Below are 7854 nucleotides of genomic sequence, written 5' to 3'. Positions count from 1 at the left end.
CCTTTAATGACCCACTTAGATGTTGCTTCCTGAACCAGGCAAAATTTAAATATTGTTGTGTATGATAACCGATGGGCATCCAAGAAGTTGCATTCTGAGGGGTTAGAGCAATCATCTCTAAAGTCCAGGTGTTGTCAAGCTTTCCTTAGCTGCAGAAGCACTGCAAGAATTTGTTTGTTTGTTGTTTGTTTTGATTACTAAATACAAAATGTGATTTTGCTCTTGTAAATAACTTTGTTCTTGGGGTTATCTAAGAAGCTTCTTCTAAATGGCATGCAGTTAGAGATCTGTCACCTGTACACTTGCATCTTCTCATCTTCTCTGATCAGGGATCCTTCTGATGCCCATCAGCTAGCCAGGAACAGGAGAGTTTTCATTTGCTAGAACTAAATGGGCCTTAGGAATTACAGACCTCCCGAAAAATTGATTTCTCAAGTGAAATATGAGGCATGTAATATCCTGGTTCTAGATCAGTCCTTCACATATCTGTTTTGTAAGCCATGAGATTAGGACATTGAGCTCCCCAAAAGGGATCCATCTGTTTGCACCGTTCTTTGAGGGCTGGGTAAACAGAGCAAGCCTGCCCCTCTCACCACCTCCTTTCTTATTGCTGCCTCTTGCTGCCCCATCTAACTCCACACCTGCTTCTCATTCTACAGAACTCTACCCCTCAACCCTGACCCTCCATTCTGTTCTCAGAGCCTCCTTCCTGATATTTCTGACCTAGGAGTTAACTCAGATATTGCTAACATAGCTCACTTCCTACAGTGTAGGTCATCCCAGAGAAAGCATTTCTAACACATCTGGTGCCTTCTCCAGATGGGGGCACCTGACCCGCCCTCCTGAAGTCACCATGGGGCTTGTTGGAACAGATTCTTTCCTATCTTATCACCTACTATATTAGTCCTGTGTTCTAGGCCCTTGTCCCAGGGGGACCAATTGCCAACGTAGGGTGACAGCTCACTGCATAAAATGCTATGCATTCTCTGCACCACCCCACAAGCCCTCCATCCACAGGGCTCCATACCCTCCCTATCCACTCCATAACAATGGAACATAAAACCCAGAAAAGATCTCAGAGATCTGTGGCCCACCCAGCTATTTAACCATAGCACTGTGGTAGTGCAATGGTTTAAATCTGCCCTCCAAAACTCATGTTGCAATTTAATTGCCATTGTAATGCTATTTAAAGGTGGAGTCTTTAAAAGATGATTAGATCATAAGGCCTCTGCCCTCATGAATGGAGTAATGCCATTATTTTGGGAGTGGGTTAGTTATCACAGTTGTGGGCTCCTGATAGAAGGATAAATTTTGGCCCCGTCCTCTCTCCACCTCATGTGCTCATTTGCCCTTCAGCCATGTTATGATGCATCAAGGCCCTCAGCCAGATACTGGCACCATGCTCTTGGACTTCCCAGCCTCCAGAACTGTGAGAAATAAATTTCTTTTCTTTATGAATTACCCAGTCTCTGGTATTCTGTTATAGCAATGTAAAACAGACTAAGACAGGTAGAGATAGAAATTTGCCCAAGGTCATCAACCCAGTTAGAGGTATAGCCAGGTCCAGAACCAGAACTTCAGATGGCCAGTTCAGGACTCCTTGCAGAAGGAGGAGCATGTGGTTTTAAAAAAAAAAAAAAAAAAAAAAACCGGGTGATTAAGATTAAAACACTGTCTTCACTTCCTTAGCTTGAAATGACACAGGATCCTCTGGGTGCCACTTCACCAGTCAGAGACCTCCACAGCCAGCAGCACCTCTGCTAGAGTTTTGCTCCTGACTGCTGGGCTGGCTCCTCCCACTTGGCCCAGCAGGCTGTGCTCAGCTCATGCTACTGGCCTGGATCTCACACCCACCATGGGCAAGTTAGGCATGGAGCAGCAAGGGGTGTGTGAGCAAGTGAGCGAGAGTGGGGTCTGGCCATGGTACACCTGTGCTGGCTGCTGCGGTGGGGCAGGCAGCTCCAGGGGCCAGCACAGGCACAAGCTCTGTGCAAGGCTATAGCTGGACCAGGCATGTCTTAAGTGGCTTCCACCTTGAGCACTGGCATCTGGATGAGGGGAACGCATGGTGCCTGAACACTTAGAGATGCCAGCAACTGCAGAGCCCCAAGTGGGTGTTACAGTATGTCACAGCTCTGGCTCAGGGAGTACCAAGATCTGGGCTCCCAGAAGGGTCACAGCTCTTCTCTCATAATCCGGCGAATGAGAGCATGTCACCACCCAAAACTCGGCAGTCTGGCCAGAAACGTGTTTCAGCTTGGTTATTTTACAGCTTGTTTGATACTGCTGCCCTGCTCCAGCCCACAGCTCCTGGGCTGGCCTGGCCCTGCCCTGCCCTGCCATGTGGAGCAGCTGCCCAGTGCCAGTAAAGGGCAGGAGGGCTACAATGTTACAGCTCCTTTTGCAGCCGCCATTCCGTGGGTCCTGGGTTTTTGTCCTGTGTCCAGGAAGAATGAAGTTACATGGACAACCAGAGAGTGAGCAAGGTAGAGAAGAGTTTTACTGAGCAATAAAACAGCTCTTAGTGGAGAAGGGGCCAAAAGCAGGTAGCCCCTACCCAGAGGTGGGTAGTCCCATGTGGCTGAGTTCAGGGTTTTTATGGGCTCAGAATGGGTGAGTGCATGCTCATTGGTCCAGGGCAGGCCTGGAAAAAGCACCACTTGATTGGCTAAAAGGCATCAAGGAAGTTCTCACTCCAGGTCATGGACTTTACCTGGAACTGGCAGCCCAGTTTTCAGGCTTCAGGCTCTTTGGCTTGAGGGTCATGTTTCACTGAGGACCCACCCCTCTCTGCCTTGGAATTTGGCTACTTCCTGTGGCTATCAACACCACTCTCCACTGGCTTTCTCCCCCAATTTCCCATTCACCGAAGATACCATTCTCACGAAAGTCACCAATGCCCTTCATGTTCCCAAGCCCAGTAATTCTGTTTCCTACCTTACTGACATCTGCAGCGTTTGACCCAGCAAACCACTTCTTAGAACACTGTCTTCTGGTTCTGCTCTGGCTTCTCCAGGTGTCCTCTTCATTCTCCTGCATGAACAACTATTTTTCCTTTTGTGCCTCCAATATGGCACTGCCCTTGACCTGCTTCTCAGTCAATGTACTCAACCCTGTCTCTCGGAGCTCTTGTGAGGCTCCAATATGCTAGTAAGTGCATGGAAATGCTGCAGAGTGATTATATCAATCAAACCTAAGCCTCACCATCCTCCAGTTTTGGATTATTTATGAAGGAAGTCATGCTATTTTTTTGTGCAAGTTCAAGTGCCACTTCCACAGGGAAGCTAAGAGTCTTTATAAGATAGGGGAAAAAAAAAAACAAGTTGATGGTCCTATCTTAAGCTCAACGTGTGCAAGTTTCAATGTGTGTTTTTCCTAATCTCACATTCAGCATGTCTCACACTCAACAAAATGTGTGGGGATTTTTCCCACGCTGACCATTTCTCTGGTGGACATCAACTGGCTGTCCTATAATTCAATTCACTTCTGACATTATCTACCCAGAGTTAGCGTCAGATCTCACAGCTCAAGGGCTCAGTCCCACAAAACTGCCCCTACTTCAAATGCCAATCATGAGTCTGGATCACTGGAACTTCTGACCAACTGGCTATAAATTATTTTTTAAAAAAAAACCCACTCCCTCCTGGGTTTGACTGTGTTACAGCAGCTCACAGAACTCAGGAAAGCCTTTACTAACATTCACTTATTCATTATAAAGGATATTATAAAGGATACAGGTAAACAGCCAGATGGAAACATACATAGGGCAAGGCATGTGGGAAGGGACGTGGAGCTTCCATGATCTCTCCAGGCATACCACCTCCATGTGTTCAACAACCCAGGAGTTCTCCAAACTCTGTAGTTCAGAGTTTTTAGTGGAGGCTTTATCACATAGACATGTTGGATTATTAACTCAATTTCCAACCCCTCTTCCCTTCCCAGAGAATGGGAGTAGGGTTGAATGTTCCAAGCTTCTATCCATGACTTGGTTCTTCTAGTGACCAACTCGCATCCAGGAGCACAACAAGAGTCACCCAATAAGAACAAAGGTGCTCCTATCACCCAGGAAATTCCTAGGGATTAGGAGCTCTGTGTCAGGAACCAGAGTCAAAGATCAAATATTAGAACAAAAGATTGTCCTAGCACCCCTATTGCTTAGGAAATTGCAAGAGCTTTAGGAGCTCTGTGCCAGGAGTCAGGGGCAGAGAACACATATATACTATTATTGTAATACAGGTTCCCATAGTCAGAAGCATCCAGGGTAAAGCAGACCTGTAGTGGAGTGAGGTTGGGGTCACAACATGATCCACCACTGTTGACGCCGAGTGCAACCTGGAGGACTGTTTTTTAGTCTTGACTGAAAAAAATTCTGGTTTTTGTATTATGGCTAAAAAAAAAACAGAACTGTGCCTTTATGTTTCACAGTAGCCAATTCACACTTGCAGCGTTTATAGCTCTTTCCAACCTCCCTAAGAACATTGGCACATCACATTGGGAAGGTATGTTTACGCTTGGAAAGGTGCATTTCAATGTCATGGGTATGTCATGTCAAAGAAAGACACAAGATTCCCAGAGCCCCCAGTCCCAATACCATGCTGTGACCCACACAACCCTGACTTTCCCTTCCCAGGACTCTCTGGCCACAGTGTATAGCATTCATGTTGCTGCACTGGCTGCTGACGGTAATTTCAGTCTTCCGAGGTGCTGACACGATGTCTTCAACAGCTCCTAGCTCTCTGCCAGGGCCAGGATAAGGTATGGCACATAGCAACTACTCACTGAATATTTGCTAGAATAAAAAGTAGTCTCTTACTTCCAGAAGAGAAATCCCTACATATCCATGCCCTCAGTCATTTGGCAATATGAGGTGCCTACTGTGTGTCTGGTGTGGGGCATACAGCAGTGAATAAAACAGATGCAGTTGTTGTGCCCTCCTAGAGATTGCATGCCAGTGTGTGACAGGCAAGCTGCGTGTCACTTAAGTGAAGAAAAGTGAGATGAGGGAAATGAACAGGATGCTTGTGTAGATGTTATTGGGGAGGGGAAAAGTGGGACCTAGTTTTAGATGGGAAGGCCTCTCTAAATAAAGGCATTTAAATTGCAGTCTGGAGGATAAAGGCTAGCTAGCCACACCAGAAGTACAGTGAAAACCGTTCCAAGGGCCGGGCATGGTGGCTCACGCCTATAATCCTAACACTTCGGGAGGCCAAGGAGGGTGGATTGTTTGAGCCCAGGAGTTCAAAACCAGCCTGAGCAACACGGTGAAACCTCGTCTCTACAAAAAATACGAAAATTAGCCAGGTGTGGTGATGGGTGCATGTAGTCCTAGCTACTCAGTAGGCTGAGGCGGGAGGATCACCTGAGCCAGGGAGGTCAAGGCTGCAGGAAGCTGTGATTGTGCCACTGCACTCTCGGTAACAGAGTGAGACCCTGTCTCAAAAAATAATTAATAATAAAATAAAATAAGAAAACTGTTCCATGCTCTTGCACTGTGTAATCACATGACAGAGACCACACAGCTCACAAAGCCTAAAAACACTTTCTATCTGATGTGTTTTACAAAAAAACGTTTTCCAACCCTGGAGACTGATGATCACGATGACGATCAAGTCGCTGTCCTTGGTGTACCAGGATTGTGATGTCCCATGTCACTCGCTCACGGTGGGGATGAAATACCATGACCCACATCCCCTCCTGCCCTTGACACTCAGAGGCTCCCCTGGTGAAAGCAGTTAAGATGGACTCTGTGCCCACACGATCATGGTTCAGGGAGGTGGTACTCAGGACATAGGTGCTGAACATCTGGACTCGGAAGAGACAGTGGACACAAAGGGGCAGCTCAGGGAACATGGTTTGGAGCTGACCACCCTAGGGCTCATGGATGGACTGGATGGTATGGAGGAAGCTGAGAAAGAGGGGCAAATTGAGGATGAGTTTTCTGGCTCAGGTAACTGGGTCATGGTCCTTTACTGAGATGGAGAAGACTGAAATATAAAAACCAAGATTTTAGTAATATGTCCCTCAAGAACTTTGTGAAAGGAAAATATATCTTGGGACTCCAAAATCACTAAGCCAAGGGAAGAGTCAAGCTGCGAGCTGAGTCAGGCAAACCTGCATCTGTTTTATTCCTAAATAGGATAGCTACAAAGATTAAAAAGCTGGCCAGGTGCAGTGGCTCATGCCTATAATCCCAGCACTTTGGGAGGCTGAGGCAGGTGGATCACGAGGTCAGGAGATCGAGACCATCCTGGCTAACACAGTGAAACCCCATTTCTACTAAAAAAAATACAAAAAATTAGCCGGGTGTGGTGGCAGATGCCTGTAGTACCAGCTACTCTGGAGGCTGAGGCAGGAGAATGGCGTGAACCCAGGAGGTGGAGCTTGCAGTGAGCCGAGATCGCGCCACCGAGCTCCAGCCTGGGTGACAGAGCAAGACTCCATCTCAAAAAAAAAAAAAAAAAAAAGCTACATACCTCCCTCACAATTTGCCCACAAGGAAGTTCCTCTTGGACAAAGGATAAACAGAACTCAAAGTCATACCTCTGTTTACCTGAGACAAAAGCACATCTGATGGCTTCCTCTACCCTATTGTTTCACTAAGCCAGACTAAGGCATAAATGACTATTTCCTCTACTCTAAATTGTGTATTCAGTTAAAGGCTAATCAGAGACTCAGAAGAATGCAACCATTTGACTTGGCACAGTGGCTCACGCCTGTAATCCCAGCACTTTGGGAGGCCGAGGCAAGTAGATCACAAGGTCAGGAGTTCAAGAACAGTCTGGCCAACATGGTAAAACCCTGTCTCTACTAAAAATACAAAAATTAGCTGGGCATGGTGGCGAGTGCTTGTAGTCCCAGCTACTCAGGAGGCTGAGAGGCAGGAGAATTGCTTGAACTCGGGAGGCGGAGATTGCAGTGAGCAGAGATCATGCCACTGCACTCCAGCCTGAGTGACAGAACAAGACTCCATCTTGGAAAAAAAAAAAAAAAGAATACAACCATTTGTCTCTTATCTACCTACGACCTGGAAGCCCCTGCCTTGAGTCGTCCTGCCTTTCAGGACCAAACCAACGTATGTCTCACATGTATTGATTGATGTCTCCTGTACCCCTAAAATGAATAAAACCAAGCTGTGCCCTGACCACCTTGGGCACATGTCCTCAAGACCTTACCCTCAGAGGCTGTGTCATAGGCATGCCCTTAACCTTGGCAAAATAAACTTTCTAAATTGGTTGAGGCCTGTCTCAGATATTTTGGGTTCACAACTTGTAGTAACATAGAATTTCAGAGGTGGTCAGAAACTTAAAGATAACATACTCTAACCTCCATTTAGTGCTTGAGTATCCGCTATAATTTCCCCTGGATTTATATTATTAACATCACCTGGGAGCCTGTTAGACTTGCAAACTCTTTGGCCCCATCCCAGGCTTTCTGAATTAGCAAATCTGGGGACAGGATCCAGCAATCTGTTTCTGAACAAGCCTGCTGGATGTTTCTGCTGCACACTCTCAGGTTTGAGAACCACTGCTCTGCAGCTTCTTCTCAAATGACTGTTTTTCTCCTTTTGAGTACCTTCTAACATGACAGCGTATGTTCTGACGGTGTTTACAGAGGTATCCCATGCCATCTGTAGACGATTGTACCGAGAGGCTCTTCTTAAGAATGAACTATGTCAAAGCGGAATAAACTATGTCAAGTTTTCATGTGGGAGATTAAAAAAAAGAAAAAAGGCCGGGCGCGGTGGCTCAAGCCTGTAATCCCAGCACTTTGGGAGGCTGAGACGGGCGGATCATGAGGTCAGGAGATCGAGACCATCCTGGCTAACACGGTGAAACCCCGTCTCTACTAAAAATA

The sequence above is a fragment of the Macaca nemestrina genome, chromosome 12 (assembly GCF_043159975.1).
Source record: "Macaca nemestrina isolate mMacNem1 chromosome 12, mMacNem.hap1, whole genome shotgun sequence".
In the NCBI taxonomy this organism is placed as follows: domain Eukaryota; kingdom Metazoa; phylum Chordata; class Mammalia; order Primates; family Cercopithecidae; genus Macaca; species Macaca nemestrina.
The sequence above is the reverse complement of the archived record's forward strand: the minus strand, read 5'-3'. Positions refer to the sequence as shown.